The sequence below is a fragment of the Acomys russatus genome, chromosome 17, assembly GCF_903995435.1.
Source record: "Acomys russatus chromosome 17, mAcoRus1.1, whole genome shotgun sequence".
Taxonomy (NCBI): Eukaryota; Metazoa; Chordata; class Mammalia; order Rodentia; family Muridae; genus Acomys; species Acomys russatus.
In genome coordinates, this window is record NC_067153.1 from 52,179,120 (window position 1) to 52,197,492 (window position 18,373).

Sequence of the window (18,373 nt, forward strand, 5' to 3'; positions counted from 1 at the left end):
ATGTGTGCACATATTGAGCAAAAGGCGTCTTCTGTCAGAAATGGAAATAAAATTGGAGACACATATTTTGGCTCACAGTTTCAGGGGACACAGTCTATCATGGTGAAAAGGTATGCTTACTGGAGGGCTTCAGTCTGTGGTGCCAAGAGCACAGACTGTTTCTTCTACTGTGGCAGTGGGGGCTTGCTGTGCTTGCTGGTCGCATCTTGACAGATATGGAAAGGACCGCTCAGCACACCTCAGGTAGCCAGGCCACTCTTTTGAAATGTTTGCAACATCCCAAAATAGTACCACCAGCTTAAACAAACTCAAATGTGATTTTGTGGGGAAACAGCTCAGGCCTAAGTCATGTATTGCAGACTTTAAATTTTCATGAGCAATAGGTAACCTGTGTGACACATATGTTATTCATGTCCTGCTTCACAGCAAATAACTGCAAATCTAGCTGTTAGAAAGATCTCCTACTTATATCAGCTCAAGTCAGGGGGTCTTGGCTCAGCTTTCAGAAGCCTAAGCCAATACTGGGTTTATCGTGCTCTCGTTGTTCCTTCCAAAGCTACTTACTGGTTTTGAATAGAATTTAGGCACAGATACACATTTTCAGACACGTTTCGAGCAAAGTAGTTTAGGTTACTATATCATCATGGAAAAATACAAACTAAGAAACCTATATAAGATCAGTGATGACATCACCCCATGGGACCACCTTCATGTGTGTGATCTATCAGTGACATGATTATGCTGCACATGACTGTGGATGTTTGCTTACTTCCAGGCCTGTAATCAACCACCTTTGCTTTCAAAGGGCTATGCTTAGGCCAGGGCAACCCAATATTCTTATTTTAATATGACATGACTGCAGACTATAACTGTATCCCATTGGGAATAGTGCGTATGTGCCTTGGATTATAATGATAGAAAGGTCGGTTTAGCTAGGCACTGGGAAATGTGAGGGTGACCATGGAATTGGGACTCCCAGGTTCTGAGCTTAGCATCACGATCCCAGTGTAGATGACATTTCTGGGAGCAAATATGTCTTATGATTCTCAAAAACTAAATGTATGAAAGTCGTTTTCTTACTAAGATTATTAAGGGCATCGGACTAAATTTAATGACATCTGAAGTAGGTGCAAACATTAGTTCTGTAGCTTAGTGGGAAACACAAATGGGGTGTCCCATTAACTCAAGTTTAAGGTGGAAAATAAGAGACAACTTCTAGCTACTTACCTTTCCTGTTCAGCTAAAACACTTTTAAATAGGTTATGACTTTGGTGAAGGTTTTAGCATCCTGTCATGTCACTGCTCCCTGTGAAGGTGTGTTTTGATCACTTTGAGGAGTCAGTGGGTGGGAAGAGTACAGATTTGAAGAGTCACAGATTCCTGGAACTCGGGTGCTTTGTTCAAAAGCCTTCATTGCTTATTTTGCAATTATAATGCAATATTTTAAAAATAAGAAACATCTTATGTACTATATAGTATTTACTATTTAATTAACGACTAATTTAAAATTCAAGAAGGAAACAAAGGAATTTCTTATCTATGGATTTGTTAGGGTGGTGGGAATAGACTCATTAAATATTCATAGTGACTTTTTTTTGTTATTTAAAATATACTCATGTTCAGCATACCTTGTCAAAAGCCATATCTGATTTTTAAGATCTAAAAATTTTTATTTCCTAAAGTAATAATCCTATCACTGGCTAGTGAAATAATGGCAGGTGCTTTTTTAAATTCTTTATTCAACATTCGCAAATATGGCCAAATGTTTTTCAAATTTGGAGCCTAGTAGCATTTACAACTTTTTAGGAAAAAAGAGAAATGACAACCAACCCACTCATCTGAGCCAAGTGCTAAACGAACATCCTTCTTCCTGCTACCCAATATTCTCATAACAAGCCTTGTATATTCTCTTCTAATTTATTTTTATTTTCATTAGTTGACAAGTACTAGTTATATCCTGTAACTTTATGGTACAATGAGATGCCTTTATGTCTGATTAATAAAATTAATGTTAGCTATCTCTTAATTACTGCCTCTTATAAACATTTACCTACACTTATATAAAAATTCCCCTCTTTGATATTCATGTATTATTTATTTATTTATTTAAAATTTTAAATTAATTTATTCTTGTTACATCTCAATGGTTATCCCATCCCTTGTATCCTCCCATTCTTCCCTCCCCCCCCATTTTCCCATTATTACCCTCCCCTATGACTGTTCCTGAGGGGGGTTACCTCCCCCTGTATATGCTCATAGGGTATCGAGTCTCTTCTTGGTAACCTGCTGCCCTTCCTCTGAGTGCCACCAGGTCTCCCCCTCCAGGGGACATGGTCAAATGTGAGGCACCAGAGTACGTGAGAAAGTCATATCCCACTCTCCACTCTAGTGTGGAGAATATTCTGACCATTGGCTAGATCTCGGTAGGGGTTTAAAGTATATTGCCTGTATTGTCCTTGGCTGGTGCCTTAGTTTGAGCGGGACCCCTGGGCCCAAATCTGCCTATCATAATGTTCTACTTGTAGGTTTCTAGGACCCTCTGGATCCTTCTACTTTGCTATTCTCCCATGCATCTCTCATCTAGAGTCCCAATAGGATGTCCTCCCCTCTGTCCCAGTTTCCTGGTAAGTGAAGGCTTTCATGGGGCATGCACCTTGGGCTAGTATGTAGATATAAGTGCGTATATACCATTTGATTCTTTCTGCTTCTGGGTTAATTTCATGTATTATTTAATCATGCTATATTATTCATTTTATATATTGCTAAGATTTTTTTGCTCACTTTTCCTTTCATTCAATATCAAGGTGATGTCAGATTTCTATTGACATCATAAAATGAAGTGGAAAACTTCTTTTCCTCTATTTTCTGAATAAATGTCTAACTTTGATTTTACTTCTGCCTTAAAAATATGTATGAATAGCCGGGTGCAGTGGCACACTCTTGTAATCCCAGAACTCAGGAAGATAGAGGCAGGAGGATCTCTGTAAGTTAGAGACCAGCCTGGTCTACAAAGTGAGTCCAGGACAGCCAAGGCTACACAGAAAAACCCTGTCTCTTAAAACCAAAAACCAAAGCAACCAACCAACCAACCAACCAACCAACCAACCAACCAAACAACAAAAGGCAGGAATACCCATCTACAAAACCTTTGGCCCAAATTTTGTTCTGCCTACAAGTAGTGCAAAGATAAAGATGGAACAGAGAGGTCAAGGACTGGCCAACCAATGACTGACCCACCCCCAAAGAGAGAGATAATCCCTGACACTATTAATGACACTCTGCTATGCTTATAAACAAGAGCCTAGCAAAACTGTCATCTGAGAGGCTCCACCCAGCAGCTAATGGAAACAGCCAAACAATAGGCAGAGCTAAGGAAATCTTGTAGAAGAGTGAGAGGAAGGAATTGAGGGAGCCAGAGAAATCAAGGACACTACAGGAAGACCTACAGAGTCAACTGACCTGGGCCATGGGGACTCACGGAGACTGAACCACCAACTAAAGAGCGTGCATAGGCTAGACCTAGAGCCATAGCAGATGTGCAGCTTGGTCATCGTGTGGGTCCTCTCACAATGGGAGTAGGGGCTGTCTCTGACTCTGTTGCCTGCCTTTGGATCCCTTCCCCTAGCTGGGCTGCCTTGTCTGGCCTCAGTGGGAGAGGATGCACCTAATCCTGCTGAGACTTGATGTGCCAGGGTGGTGAGTACCCATGGGTGGCCTCTCCTCTAAGGGAGAGGGGAAGGAGGAATGGGGGAAGTGGATGTACAGGTGGGGCTGGGAGGAGAGGAGGGAGGGGGCTGCAATCAGGCTGTAAAGTGAATAAAAATAAACAAATAAATAAAATGTGTGGGACTTGACGAATGAGATCTTATGTACCTGAAAGTTGCCTTTGTGAGAAGACTGTTGATAACAAGATTCCCGTAAAGATTAGAAACAGACTTTTATTTTCCATTTTTCTTGGATAGTTCGCTATGGTGTTTTACGTAGATTCTCCACAAGATAAAGTTGCCATGAACTGCATCGCAGCTCACCATTGTGCTTCTTGCTTCTGATGTCTGAACAATAGAGCGACAGCTTCTCTTTGTTTTCCAGGTCAATTGCCTTCCTTCCCTCTTTCCTACCTCAATCAACTTCAGTTCTTCAAAAAGTGTATTTTTAAATTGTTTTTTTTTTTTTTTTTTTTTTTGGTATTTTTCTATGTTCTAGTCATCAATTTCTGTCCTGTATTACTTAGTCTAATTACATAGCACTTATTTACTTAAAAAATAATGAGATTTTTTTTTAGCTTTAATCAAACTAGTTAGCAAATTATATTATTTACTGTGCAATATGATGACTTAAGGTACATAAACACGTACATACATGTATATGTACTGTGAACTGAGCACAACAACTAATTTTATTAGCTTAGCATTTCACATATTTACCCATTTTTGCTTCTTGGTAAGAATGCTCAAGGTCTATTTCTTTACTAATATAGACTGTGAGGACTACTATTATTAATTAAAATCACCATCTTGCATGTTAGATCAGGCTGTACTGACATTCTATTATGAAATAGTTTTCACGCTTTGATCACTTTCTCTTCAGTTCCTCCAATCCTCATCTGTAATGACTACTATTGAACTCTTTATGCTACTGAGCTCAACCTTTTCAAAACTCAATTTAAATGTACAAATGACACCATACAGTACTTTATCTTTATTTGAACAGTTTTACAATGTATATAATTCACTCCAAGTCTCTCCAGCAATGTCATCTTTGTAAAACCTGAATAATATTCCAAGTGTGTGTGTGTGTGTGTGTGTGTGTGTGTGTGTGTGTGTGTGTGTGTGTGAGCAAGAGGGGGCGGGGTTTAAACGATGGAGACAGACTATGTCTCTATCTTGGCTGTTGTGAATAATGCTTCACTGAACTTGGGAGGGGCTGTATCTCTTCAATATACTCACTGTCAGGCTGGAGAGGTGACTCGGTAATAAAGGGCACTTGCACAATCTTGAGGACCAGAGCTCTGATCTCAGCATCCAGATTACACTGTGGGTACCATGCACATGCCTGTAATTCCAGCTCTGAAAAGGGTGGAGACAGGAGCATCTCTGGGGATTGGATCTTTTTGCTTGGCCTGGTAATCATGAATTCAGATTCAGGGAGATATTTTGCCTCAAAGAGGAATAGGTGATAAGGAAGGACACCTAAAGCCCTTTTCTGGTCTTACGTACACATAGGAATACATACACAGGAATATATAAAATCTATAAACATAGATTTTAAAAATACTTATTTTCATAGTCCTTTACATATTTAATGAGAAACATTCTTTTTTGTGTGATCTTAAAGTAAAAAACTTCAGGTCTTTAAAATAATGACAGCTATGAAATTGTCATATGGCATTATTGACTTGATGTAATTTTTTCCTTACCTACTTTTGGTATTTTTGCCAGCCTATGTTGTGCTTTGTCAAGATGCTTTCTCTCTGGGTATACTGAGGTAATCATATGCATTTTGTCTTTCATTCCATTCCTGTGCTTTATTATACCCACTGACACATGTATTGTGACTTGTTTCTTTTTAATAGTTTTGATTACTTCAAATGTTATAAAACTTAAGTCTTTTTTTCATTTGTGAAGAGTTTTACTTTATTTTCTATCTGTTCATTCAGTTTACCTGTGTCAATAAGGGTAAACTTAACAGTCCAAAGTTAAATCAGAATTTAAAAAAATGTGTTCTTCACAGTTGAGTGGAGAGTGGGGTCTGACTTTCTCACGAACTCTGGTGCCCCATATTTGACCACGTCCCCTGGATGGGGAGGCCTGGTGGCACTCAGAGGAAGGATAACAGGCTACCAAGAAGAGACTTGATACCCTATGAGCATATACAGGGGAAAGAGGTCCCCCTCAGTCACGGTCATAGGGGAGGGGAGTAAGGGGAAAATGGGAGGGAGGGAAGAATGAGAGGATACAAGGCATGGGATAACAGTTGAGATGTAATATGAATAAATAAAATATATTAAAAATGTATTAACAGCTCTGTTTTAGTTCAGAGAACTTTAATCAATTTTACATTCAAGAAAGCACTTCTGAAATTTTGTCACTGCTTTTTGTATGGTTAGCATATCTTTTGTTGCTTTCTTGTTACTTTTTTGGCTATTCAATGGTTTTCTACTAGTGGTCCACTTTGATTCCTTGCTTAATAATTAGAATATCTAATGTATTTTCTTGTTGGTTTCTGTTAGTCTGCACAAGGCACCTTACAGCTATGATAGTTTCAGATAGTGACGATTGAACTGTGATTGCAAACACCTTTGCTCCCTTTGATGTTTTTAATACGATTTCATGTTGATGACATGTGTTCCTTCTTGGATTATTTCAGTCCTTATTATATTTAGTAGTTCTGTCTTTGCATTCCAGGCATAGTAATAAGAATGTGTTCTTATTCTCTTTTTGCTTAAAAAGATAACTTAAGGTCTATTTCATGTTTTGTTTTGTATTTATTTTAACATTTGTTTTACGTGTACGAATGTTTGCCTACATGTCTGTATTCATGTCCAGTAGGCACTGGACCCTGGACAGGAGTGACAGATGGCTGTGACCCACCATGTGGGTGCTGAGTCCTGTGCAAGAAGGCCACATGCTCCTAAGTACTGAGCCACCTCTCCAGCCCCAGTTCGCTTTTGCTTCCTTTTTTCTTTTTGTTCCAAACATAGTTTCAGTAAGAATACTGAAACTTGTTTCTTATCTATGTTGAGTACGTAATTTTCCGTGTTTCTCTGGAAATAATAGTATTCGCTTTTAACTAGTGCTTTGCCTAAAGTTAATATAATACTAGTCCATGTTAAAAACAGGGATTTTGCAGTAGTCTAGTTCCATGTCTCCCCTGTCTTCCTTATTTATCTTATTGTCATATTCCTATATTTACAGTGTGTCACACTATACTGCATTGTGTGTGTGTGTGTTGCACACGCATGCACACAGTGGAGACAAAAGTCTGAAGCCTGGTATGCTAGGCAAGCCCTCTACTGGTGATCTAAAACCCTAGCTCCATGATTACATTTTTTTTTATATATTGTTTCCCTGTCTAGATTTTCTCAGCAACTGAACAATTTATTATGATATCATCTGGACCTATCTCCCTCAACAGGAATGTGTGCATATACCTAACATATTTCTGTTTTCAGAATGATTTCACTGAATGAACACATTTAATGACCCTTCTGTTGACAAACATTTAGCTATCAGAATGTACATATAAACATTGATTTTTTTGAGGCTTTTGCTGTGCATGTATTTTCTTTTATACTTGGGTAAATACCCCTGAATGTAATCATTGTGTTATAAATTAGATTAGTATTTACTTGTATTAAAAGACACAGATTCTTCCTAAGTTCATTGCAAAAGCAACTGTCAGTGGCCTCAAATGTAGCTGCTATAGGGGACATAAAATCCCATCTCACTGTGATTGTAACATTGTTTCATGAACCCATTGGCTATGTGTGTGGATGCTTTCATGAGGAGAGCAGCTCTGTCTTCTGATGGCAGTTGGGGAGGGGTAGTCATTTGTTTACTATATTGTTTTGGAAATATTTTTATATGTTTTGACTGTGAGTGTTAAATTATGTGCCATGAATCTTCCAAGTATGTCCCAGTCTATCTCTTTGTTTTTATTCACTTCTTTTTATGAACAGAATGTTTACCATTCTTTTAATTAAACCCAATATATAAAAATCTTCCTTCTCCTCTTCCATCCTTTCCTCTTCCCAAGAGAATGGTTTTCAGGTACTGCTCATTCTCCATCTCCTCCCTTTCTGTAGCACTCCCTTATAGTTATGTTAAAATTATTAATATTGTTCCACTTAACCACCGGCAAGCTGTTCACTCCTCTTGATAATTTGTTATTCAAGCTGTATGATTTTACTATTAGAATTTTATCTAGAATCGATTTCAAGTTTAATAGCATTTTGTTGCAACGTTATATTCAAATTACTCTCACATTCATCCTGAAAAAATTTCATTTAGATGTGCTATATTAGCTTATGGATGAAGCTCAGAGGATTCATGGTTGCCTAATAAATACAAAGCCCACGGTTCTGTTCCCTATACTGCAAGAACAACTGAACAAAATAATATTGTAGTTTTATATATAGATTTCTGGTTGACTATTTTAGAAGATGTTCTGCTTTTATTCTGATTATCTTTTAAATAATTAAAATTATGCATTATGTCTGGTATAAATACTAGTTAAGCTAATCCAAGCACTGAAGCTTGACAATTTTGAAACCTTTTTTAAGTCAATATTTTTGAACTTCTTTACTGTATTTTAAACATACAATTTGCACATCATACGGAGTCAGGTGTGATTTTTATTTATTTCATACTTTTGTGTGTAATGTTTATGTGTGCTTCTTTGTGTTAGTGTGCTTGTGCAACAGTGTGGGCATGTGTGGCTTAGTGTGCATACGGAGTTCTTAGGAAAACCTTAGGTGTCGAGGTTGAAGGTTTACTGCCTTCCACCTTATTTGTTATTTGCTAGCTTTCCTATCAGCTTCTGGGGATTTTCCTATCTTTAGCTCCCTTCTCGCTATAGAAGTACTGGGATTGCAGGGATTGCAGGCAAATAGCACTTTGTGTGGTTTCTGCAGGTCCAAAGTACTGTCTTCATGCATGTATGGCCAGCACTTCATCCACAGAGCTATCTCCCCAGCCCCAGCAGTGCTGCTTTGAAAATGATGTTGAGATCCCCACCCCCTCCACGCTACCTAGAACCTGCTTAAATGATTGGGAGATGATTTGTTTAGTGATGGCTCTGATTTTCTTTGTTAGACAAATATAGCCAAATCTTAAACCATCTGTCTTAGGCTTCCTTGAGTCCAAACTACAAGCTCAACAAATTCTCTGTGTGTCAGTGGGCTGCCTCTTTACCCTCCTGTGACACAGAGACACCAGCTGCTCAGTTTTCGGAGCAGAGTAGGTGAGTTCAGCCAACCATCCCATGCAGCGTCGTATGCACGTGTGGCTTAGCTGTCTGCAGAAGTTGGCTGAATCCCACTGCGTGATTAAACTTCCACACGAGCAGTCTAACTTGCCTAATCCCCTGCCTCTGATCTCCAACGTGTTCATTCAGGGCTCGGCAAGATTGCTACTATATTGGAGCTCAACTTTGTGTACCCATATCAAAAATGCCCCCAACTGAAAGCCAGAGTGATTTTGGGTGCACTCTAAGGTTTTCTTTCTCAAAAAGAACACTCTAACCTACTGTTGTCAGTTAACTAAAAATAGTTGCCTCCTATTTGTCATCTTTCATAGCTTCTTTTTTTGGCAGGAAGAAAAACATGGCATATATTCAATTAAGTTTGCATGATATTATTCTGAAGTTTTTTTTTTTTTTTTTTTTTTTTTTTTTTTTTTTTTTACAGTACATCTTACAATAAAAAAAGAAACCCTGAGATGTTAAACCAGATGGAGCAGGGTGCAAGTCTTAGCTCTGCTGTCTTCTTTTAGGATTAGAACTATCAATATATATTGGGCATGGAGATTAATTTGCATGCAAGCATATGTGGTGTTTTGACCTGTTTTACCCTCTTTCCTGATGCCCCTCTTGCCTGGCTTGCCCCTGGTCCCTTTCTCTTCCCTAAAAGACCATCATCTTCTTTAAGGTCATTAAAAATATTTTCACAAATGAAAGAAAACACAGCTCCGAACTGCAAATGCTATAATTCTATTTCTTTACTGTTAAGAAATACACCATAGTATTTATGGACTGTATTTTCTTCTTTAAAAATTTTTATCAGTTGACAGATACTTATACTGATTTCATATCTTGGTTATTCCAAATAATATCATAATAAACACAGGCACATAGTGATACATGTTTATACTGACTTCATTTTCTTCAGATACATACTCAAGTGGTCCAGCTGAATGGCACAATAGGTCTACTTTCAGCTTTCATGAACACAGTTACTTTCTGCTTGTGTGGCACAAGCCACACACTCACTCGTGTGGCACAAGTCACTCACTAGACACAGTGAGTAACATTAATAATGGGATACAAATGCAGAATTATTTATTTCTTTCACCTTGATCTAAAGATGCATTACTGTGCCTTTCATAGTTGTCTTGAATAACAAAGCTGATAGTGCCTATAAATTGTTTATAAAATGAATGGAATTCAACAAATAATAGCATTCCATTAGCTTATCTCCCTTTTAAGGTCTAGAGTGGTACAGTCAAAGACAGTCATAGTTTTTTCATAATCTACAAAGTCACTTGTTATAGTTATGACGATGTAAGAAAAAAAGAGTGGGTGAAACATGTTTAATTGAGCCTCTACTTACATTAACTGAAGCAGAGACAATTAAGACTAGTTACACAACCAAAATTCTATTCAGCATTTATTACAATGAGGAAAAGTTATTCAGAAAAAGAATGATGCTTTATTTTAATTGACCCAATTCTTCTAATTTTGGTTTCTGTTGCTGTGATAAAACACTGACAAACACTAACACGGGAGGAAAGGGCTTAATTGGCTTCCAGGTTAGAGCATGAAGGGAAAATCAAGTCCAAGTTGATCAAAGACCTCAACATAAAACCAGAGGCACTAAATCTGTTAGAAGAAAAAGTGGGGAAGAGCCTGGGACTCAATGACACAGGAGACAACTTCCTGAACAGAACTCCAATAGCCCAGGCCTTAGTGTCAACAATCAACAAATGGGACCTCATGAGGCTGAGAAGCTTCTGTAAGGCAGGAGACACTGTCAACAGCCTACAGACTGGGAAGAGATTTTCACCAACCCTTCATCTGACAAAGGTCTAATATCCAAAATATATAAAGAACTCAAGAAATTAAACACCACTAAACCCAACAACCCAATCAAGAAAAGGGGCTCAGAACTAAACAGAGAATTCTCAATAGAGGAACATTGAATGGCTGAGAAACACTTAAATAAATGCTCCACATCCTTAGTCATCAGAGAAATGCAAATCAAAACGACCCTGAGATTCCATCTTACTCCCATCAAAATGGCCAAGATCAAAAACTCAAGTGACAGCACATGCTGGCGGGATGTGGAGAAAGGGGAACACTCCTTCATTGCTGGTGGGATTGCAAATTTGTACAACCACTTTGGAAATCAATTTGGTGTTTCTCATAATACTGAGAATAGGGCTTCCTCAAGACCCAGCTATTCTACTCCTTGGAATATATCCAGAAGGTGCACCACCACACAACAAGGACATTTGCTCAACCATGTTCATAGCAGCCTTATTTGTAATAGCCAGAATCTGGAAACAGCCTAACTGTCCCTCAGTTGAAGAATGGATAAAGAAACTGTGGTACATTTATACTATGGAATACTACTCAACTATTAAAAACAAGAAAATTCTGAAATTTGTGGGCAAATAGACAGAACTAGAAATGATTATATTGAGTGAGTTAACCCAGACTCAGAAAGATTCACATGGCATATACTCACTCATGATTGGAAACTATCCCAACAGGAATGTCCCCTGAAAGTCTTCACTTACCAGGAGATTGGAATAGATGCAGGGACCTCCTACTGGGACTCTAGGTGAGAGAAGTATGGGAGAATAGGGAAATAGTAGGATCCACAGGGTCCTAGAAACTTACAAAAAGAACATCATGATGGGCGGATCTGGGCCCAGGGGGGTCTGCTCAAGCTACTGCACCAACCAAAGACAATACATTCAGTAAATATTGAACCCATACTCAGATCTAGCTAAGGGACAGGACATTATCCACAGTTGTGTGGAGAGTGGGGAATGACTCTGACATGAACTCTGGTGCCCCATATTTGACCACTTCCCTTTGGTTAGTAGGCCTGGTAGCACTCAGAGAAAGAATAGGACTTGATAGGCCATGACCATATGGTAAGCGAGGAGGTCCCCTTCTGTCACAGACCTAAGGGGATGGGAATAGGGTGAAAGAGGGAGAAAGGGAGGAATAGGAGGAGACAAGCAAGAGGATAAAAATTGAGATGTAATCTGAATAAATTAATAAAAAAGGTAAGGAAAAGAAGAAAAGAGTTTTGCTGGGTATAGTAGTCTGGGCTGACATCTATGGTCTCTTAGAGACAGCAAAATATTTTCCCAGTCCCTTCTGGCTTTTAAAGTCTTTGTTGAGAAGTCTAGTATAATTCTAATAGGTCTGCCCTTTTATTTTACTTAGCCATTTTTCCCTTGCAGCTTTTAAAATACTTTATTTGTTTTGTGTTTTATTTATTATACTGCAGGAAGATTTTCTCTTTTCATCCAATCTTTTTGGTGTTCTAGAAACTTTTTATATGTTTATTGGCATCTCTTTCTTTAGCTTAGGGATATTTTCTTCTATTTTGTTGAAAATATTTTCTGAGCCTTTGAGCTGGGAATCTTCTACTTCTTCTACTCCTACTATCCTTAGGTTTGGGCCGTTCGTAGTGTCCCAAATTTCTTGTATGTTTTGTGTTAGAAACTTTTTATATTTAACATTTTCTTTGACTGATGTATCCGTTTCTTCTACAGCATCGTCTATGCTCAGGATTCTTTCTTCTATCGCTTGCGTCTGTACTTTCTGTTCTCTTGCCTAGGTCTTCCGTCTTTGGGATTGCCTCAGATTGTGTTTTCTTTATTACTTTTATTTCCATTTTCAGGTATTCAGCAGTTTTATTCATTTCCTTCACCTTTTTTGATAGTATTTTCCTGTATTTCTTTACAGGCTTTATTAATTTCCTCTTTGAAGGCCTCCATCATCTTCATAAGATTGGATTTAAGGTCATTTTCTTGTGCTTCAGCTGTGTTAAGTTATCCTGGGATTGCTGTAGTAGTGTACTTCGGTTCTGGTGGTCCCTATTTCCCTGGCTCTTGTTGATGATTTCCTTACACCGGACTTTAGCCATCTGGTTTTCCCTGGTATTGGCAGGCCTCCAGCAATGCAGGCAGAGGTGCGGGTCAGAAAAAGGAGCACAGGGGGAGTATGTACAGCTCACAGCTGTTTAGAGTGCTGTGGAAGACCAGGCAGGCAGGGAATTGAGAGAGAAGGGGTCTCACCTGGTTGTTCCTGATGGCAGCAGGCCTCTGGGAATGCAAGTAGAGTTGTGGGCCAGGAAATGGAGTGCATAGTGGACAGGGCAGAACGTATTGATGCTGGGCTTGTGGGGGTAAGGGTGAGAGTGGGATGGGACTAGGGGGCTATAAGGGAACCCAGGTGGCAGCAAATTGTGACATAGAGGTCTCACTTGTTCAACCCTGGTAGCAGCGGGCCTCAGGGGATCAACAGAGAAATTTCTCCTTTTTTTTTTTTTTTGTAATTTTTTTTATTATGTTTCACTTTAAATGTATTCATTTGTATTATTCCACATGAATAAATTAAACTATATACAGCAGGAAGAACCACAAGACAATCAGGAATTATATAAATGTTACATTCATAGTGATTTGGCTTTTTGTATTTGGAAAACTTGAAGTAAACATCTTTCCTATCCTCTTGGGTCTAAATTTCCGAATGAAGATCAATATCTATCATATCTCATCTCTATTAACTTAAAACATCTACAACAGAGGAGTTTCTAATGGCAGAGGAGCACTTAAAGAAACATCCAACATCCCTAGCCATCAGGGAAATGCAAATCAAAAGTGACTTTGAGATTACAGCTCAACTACTTTTCGAAGGCAGCCTAGGCCCACATGTTCAGGGCTGGACTGCTCACAGTAGACTGGGCCCCCTACAATAGTAAGAAAAAGCTTGCCAGGCAGTAGTGCCACATACCTTTAATCCAAGCACTCTGGTGGCTGAGGCAGGTGGATCTCTGAGTTTGAGTCTAGCCTGGTCTACAGAATACCATGATAACCAGGGCTATGCAGAGAAAACCTGTCTCAAGACAAAGAAAAAAAAAAATAAAGAAAAATTTCCACAGATACACTCACAGGTCATTGAGACAGAAGTAATTCATAAACTGAGGTTCCCTCTGGCAAGGTGACTTTTGGTTCTGTCAAGTTGATGTTGAAATATGACACCATCTAAAAGTTTTTATTCTACTTTTTGAAAACCAGTGGGAAAGAAAGTCAAATATCTTATTTATTAACCATTTTTTTTTTTTTTTGGTTTTTGAGACAGGGTTTCTCTGTGTAGCCTTGGCTGTCCTGGACTCACTTTGTAGACCAGGCTGGCCTCGAACTCACAGAAATCCAGCTGCCTCTGCTTCCCGAGTGCTGGGATTAAAGGAGTGCACCACTACCGCCCGGCCAAATATCTTATTTATTAAACCATGAGCTTCATTGGGCAAGCAACTGTTTCCAGAAATCCCTTTGAATCCAGTGGGGCATGTAATTGTGGGAACTGCTTTTAGATTCTCCAGTTGTGAAAATTTGAAGGAAAGAAGTAACAGAAGGCTGGGAAGGTTGTTCAGTGGGTAAGAGCTGTTGCTGTACAGCAGTGGTTCTCAACCTTCCTAATGCTGCAACCCTTTAATTTCTCATATCGTGGTGACCCCAACCATAAAATTATCCCGTGGGACTTCATAACTGTAATTCTGCTTCTGTTATAAATTGTATGTAGATAACTGTCATGTAGGAGGTCTGATATGTGACCCCTGTGAAAGGGTCATTCCACTCTCAAAGGGGGTCTTGTCCCTCAGCTGAAGAACTGATGCTACACAGGCAGAAAAACTTAAATCTGAATTCCTCAGCCCCTACAATAGTTAAAAGCAGGGCACGGCTATGCATTTGCATGTAACCCCTGTGCTGTGGGCGGTGGAAACAGGAAGATAATTGGAGCTGGCTGTTGACAATGAATGACCACGTCTCTACGAAAACAAGACAGAGAGTGATAGAGCAGGGCATCCAAATGTCTTCCTCATTCTCCACACCTGAATGTATAAATCTTTTTCTTTTTCAATCTTTAAATGCGTCTCTGCTAAAAGCATTGACCGTTGTTGCTCGCTTTGATTGGTATGCATACGAAGACATCGCAAAGCCTTGCCATTTGAAAGACAAATGCCATTGAGCAGCGACTGTAGACATTCTAGAGGGCCACTATTACAATCGGTTATTCTAAAAGGTCACGAAGCTTCAGAGGGGACCGATTAGTTTTCCTAAGATCCATGATAATTGTATTATTATTGTCTTCAGACTTACTGTGTGGATTTTTGTGTTAATGGAGCAGAGAACTTCTGGAAATATAATTATTTGTGCTCTAGCAGAGGGATCTGTAGGCCCTGTAATTATTGTAATTGAGGACTACTGCTCTCTTTGTGCGACTTTACTTGATTAATGAAGATCTAGTCGATTAGATGCAGAGGAACAAAGCACATTTGCTCATCTTCACACTGAATTTTAGTGGTATTGTCTCCTCAGAAGAATTGAGGGCACTGGGATGTTGAAATCCTATGATATACAGCACCCATGAGTATAGGGTGTTATTAGCTTGGGGAATAGTAGTCATGCGCTCCACTCTGTTATTTTACATACATACACGCGTGTGTGCATGCACATGCGTGTACAAACATATCACGCACAGCAGCGTTTCAGCAAGTGTTACTACATTCACCACAGCAGCCTGCCCTAGTTAGCTTTAACTGCCAACTTGACTTACCCTAGATCAGATTGGCCTGTGGGCATGTCTGTCGAGGAGTATCCGGATTGTTAGTTGGTGTAGGAGCATCTAGGCCACTGTGGGAGGCACCATTCCCTGGGCTGTATGAGAAATCTAGCTGAGCATGAGCCTGCGAACTAGCCAGCAAGCAGCAACCTTCCACTGTCCCTGCTTTATTTTATTTTCTTTTATTTGCCTGTGAATGAGTTCCTTGGTCAGAAGTAATGTTCTGTGGAATTGTAAATAGATCTGCCTTGAGTAAATAGTTCTGGCTTGAGTTCCTGCCCTGACTTCCCTCAATCAAGGACTAGACCTGTAACCTGAAATAAACCCATCCCTCTGGTAATTGCTTTTGGTCATGGTCTCTGTCATACCAACAGGCTAAAACTAGAATCTAGACCCATAAGATGACAGTGAAGCAGAATTTCTGATCACCATGATGCGTTGCTCTCACACTGCCGAAGTGTTCATGGTAAAGCAGGCGTAAGTAATACTGCTTGCTACCAGTCCCATGAAGAGCAGTGAGAACAACGCATGATGCTTGATAATTAACGTGCATCGTTTCTACTAAAAAATATTTAAATAAGTAAGCTATAACGGTGGCAGCTATGACTTGTTTTCCATGTCTCGTGATGGCATCACATGACCCTTATTGAACAATTGACCCTGTACAATGTAGATTCACAGGACAAGTAAACATTATCAACCCAGATGAATGCCAGATAAACACTGGATTGTGTTCCATGAGGGAGACTCTGAACTGTAGAAAACCAAATCTTTTTTAATGCACGCTAAGAAGGTCTACCATTTTTGTGTATAAGGGAAACATCTTTATGACACTAGACAGTAACATTTACTACTTTTGATTTTACATTAAAAAAACACTGTTTTTTTCTTTAAAGGCAGTAAACAGACCTGTCTTGTTCTGTGAGTAGAAGCAGTATTTCTCAAAGCTTTTTGTAGTGTTACAGCCCTGAAATAGACATTTAGAAGAGGAGAGGCCACACCTTACATCAAAACTGTACAGAATGATGCAAAACATATTGTTAAATATTTCACTATAATATACACATGTTCATAATATCTTTGCTCGAAAATATTTTCTGTGGACATTCCATTCTGTTGATAGGTGTGATCAATCTAACAGAGGTTAGAAAAATAGATCTAGTTAGTCTCCTAATTATTTAGATCAACTAATATAAATTATTTTAGCAGAGATGTTCAATTATGTTGTACTTAGCCAGGTCACCAGCAGAATAAAGGTGACTACCTATAGCAGTCTGTTCTGGAAGGCCAGGTGGATTTCAACTTTAGGTTCTGTAGTGACACCTCCAGGTGACCTGAGGCATTGTTACAGGCACATGAGCACTATCCACCATTAGAGACCCTGTTGGTGTATACCCATCAACGCCTTGAACTGTAAATTAAGCTGATAATGATTTCCAGGGTGAAGTCATGTTGTTATTATTAGAGATAATGTCACCCGCAAATTGTATTCTGCCTTTTCAAGCTAAATGACCACGCTGTTGGAGTAATTATCTACATGCAGAGATAATAAGCCAAATATCACTTAAGTGGCTTGTCCAAGGAGCCAATTACTAACCCACCTGAATGAGGTCCTGTAGTGGTATTAGGACGACGCTATGATGACCTATACTAATGCACAAGTCACATTGTCCTATTTATCTGTGTCACCATCTGGACAACTTTTGTTGAACGATAGCTGTGAGAATTTGGGATCATAAAGCATGGGTGACTTGGAACACAGGGTCATCCTTTGATACTTTTGATTGATTTCTTGGTTAGGTAAAAGGAAATGGCAATCAACTATGGTCAGATTGAATGCGATTGAGAATAGTGACTGAGCAGACACATCAATCAGTTAAATTATAGACACAGTGTTTCAGGAGCAAAACACTAATACTTTCATCAATAAAGATGCCTAATGATGTTCTAGTTTTTTTCCTAACGATGTTCTGAATGGCAAAAGAATATTAATGCCTTATCCCTTCCATATTCTCCTGGCTATAAGATAATATTTCTCCCAGTCTAATTACAGATCCAACTTGTGCTGAGATATGGAGGGATGACGTGTGCCTGTGAAAGGACACTTCAACACCACTTATGGAGACCCATTATATCATCTACGTCAGTACCATGAGCCACTATGTAGAGACTCAGCAAATATTATAATAAACAGCGGATCCTGAAGTTTGTGATCCAGGAACATGTCAGTCCAACCTGAGAACCCAGGTAGCCAAACTGGAATTAAGGACGAAACTTCTAGGCCCTTTAGGCTGCCGTATGAATGCATAGGGTTTATTAGAGAAAAATATAAGTTTTGTATAGGCATGGATTGGTGTCTAGAGGCCACTTCCCGAGATTGCTAGATTCTCATGTCCCGGAACAACAACAACAAAATTGAATTAGGGATAAATTGGATAGATAGAATAGAGTTGTTGTTTGGAAATCAAAAGCACTACTGAGAACGTAGAAGGCTGGAGAACTTTGGCTCAGATCCCTGGGTCTCGTGTGCTATGCCCTTACAGAGCACTGACAATACAAAACACTATTCTAATGTTTGGAGACCAGGTTTGTTTGCACATGTGTTTTGTTACAAGTAACCTGCAATCAGGGTTGGGGGTTCAAACTTCCTCTGCTGTCTGCTGTATTATATAACAGAGAATGAAAATATGTACTAAGTGGGAAAACCTGCAAAGCAGTACCAGTAAAATTTAGAGCCATACAAGCATGTACATTTCTTCACTCTTTTCACTTTGGTGTGTAAAGTTTTAGT

General features: G+C 39.1%; 1 pseudogene; it reads right to left on the bottom strand.

Moving 5' to 3' along the window:
• The window catches only part of LOC127201013 (60S ribosomal protein L10a-like), a 35,930-nt pseudogene extending 20,328 nt beyond the window's left edge, over positions 1-15,602 (bottom strand).
• Positions 15,603-18,373: the final 2,771 nt, after the last annotated feature.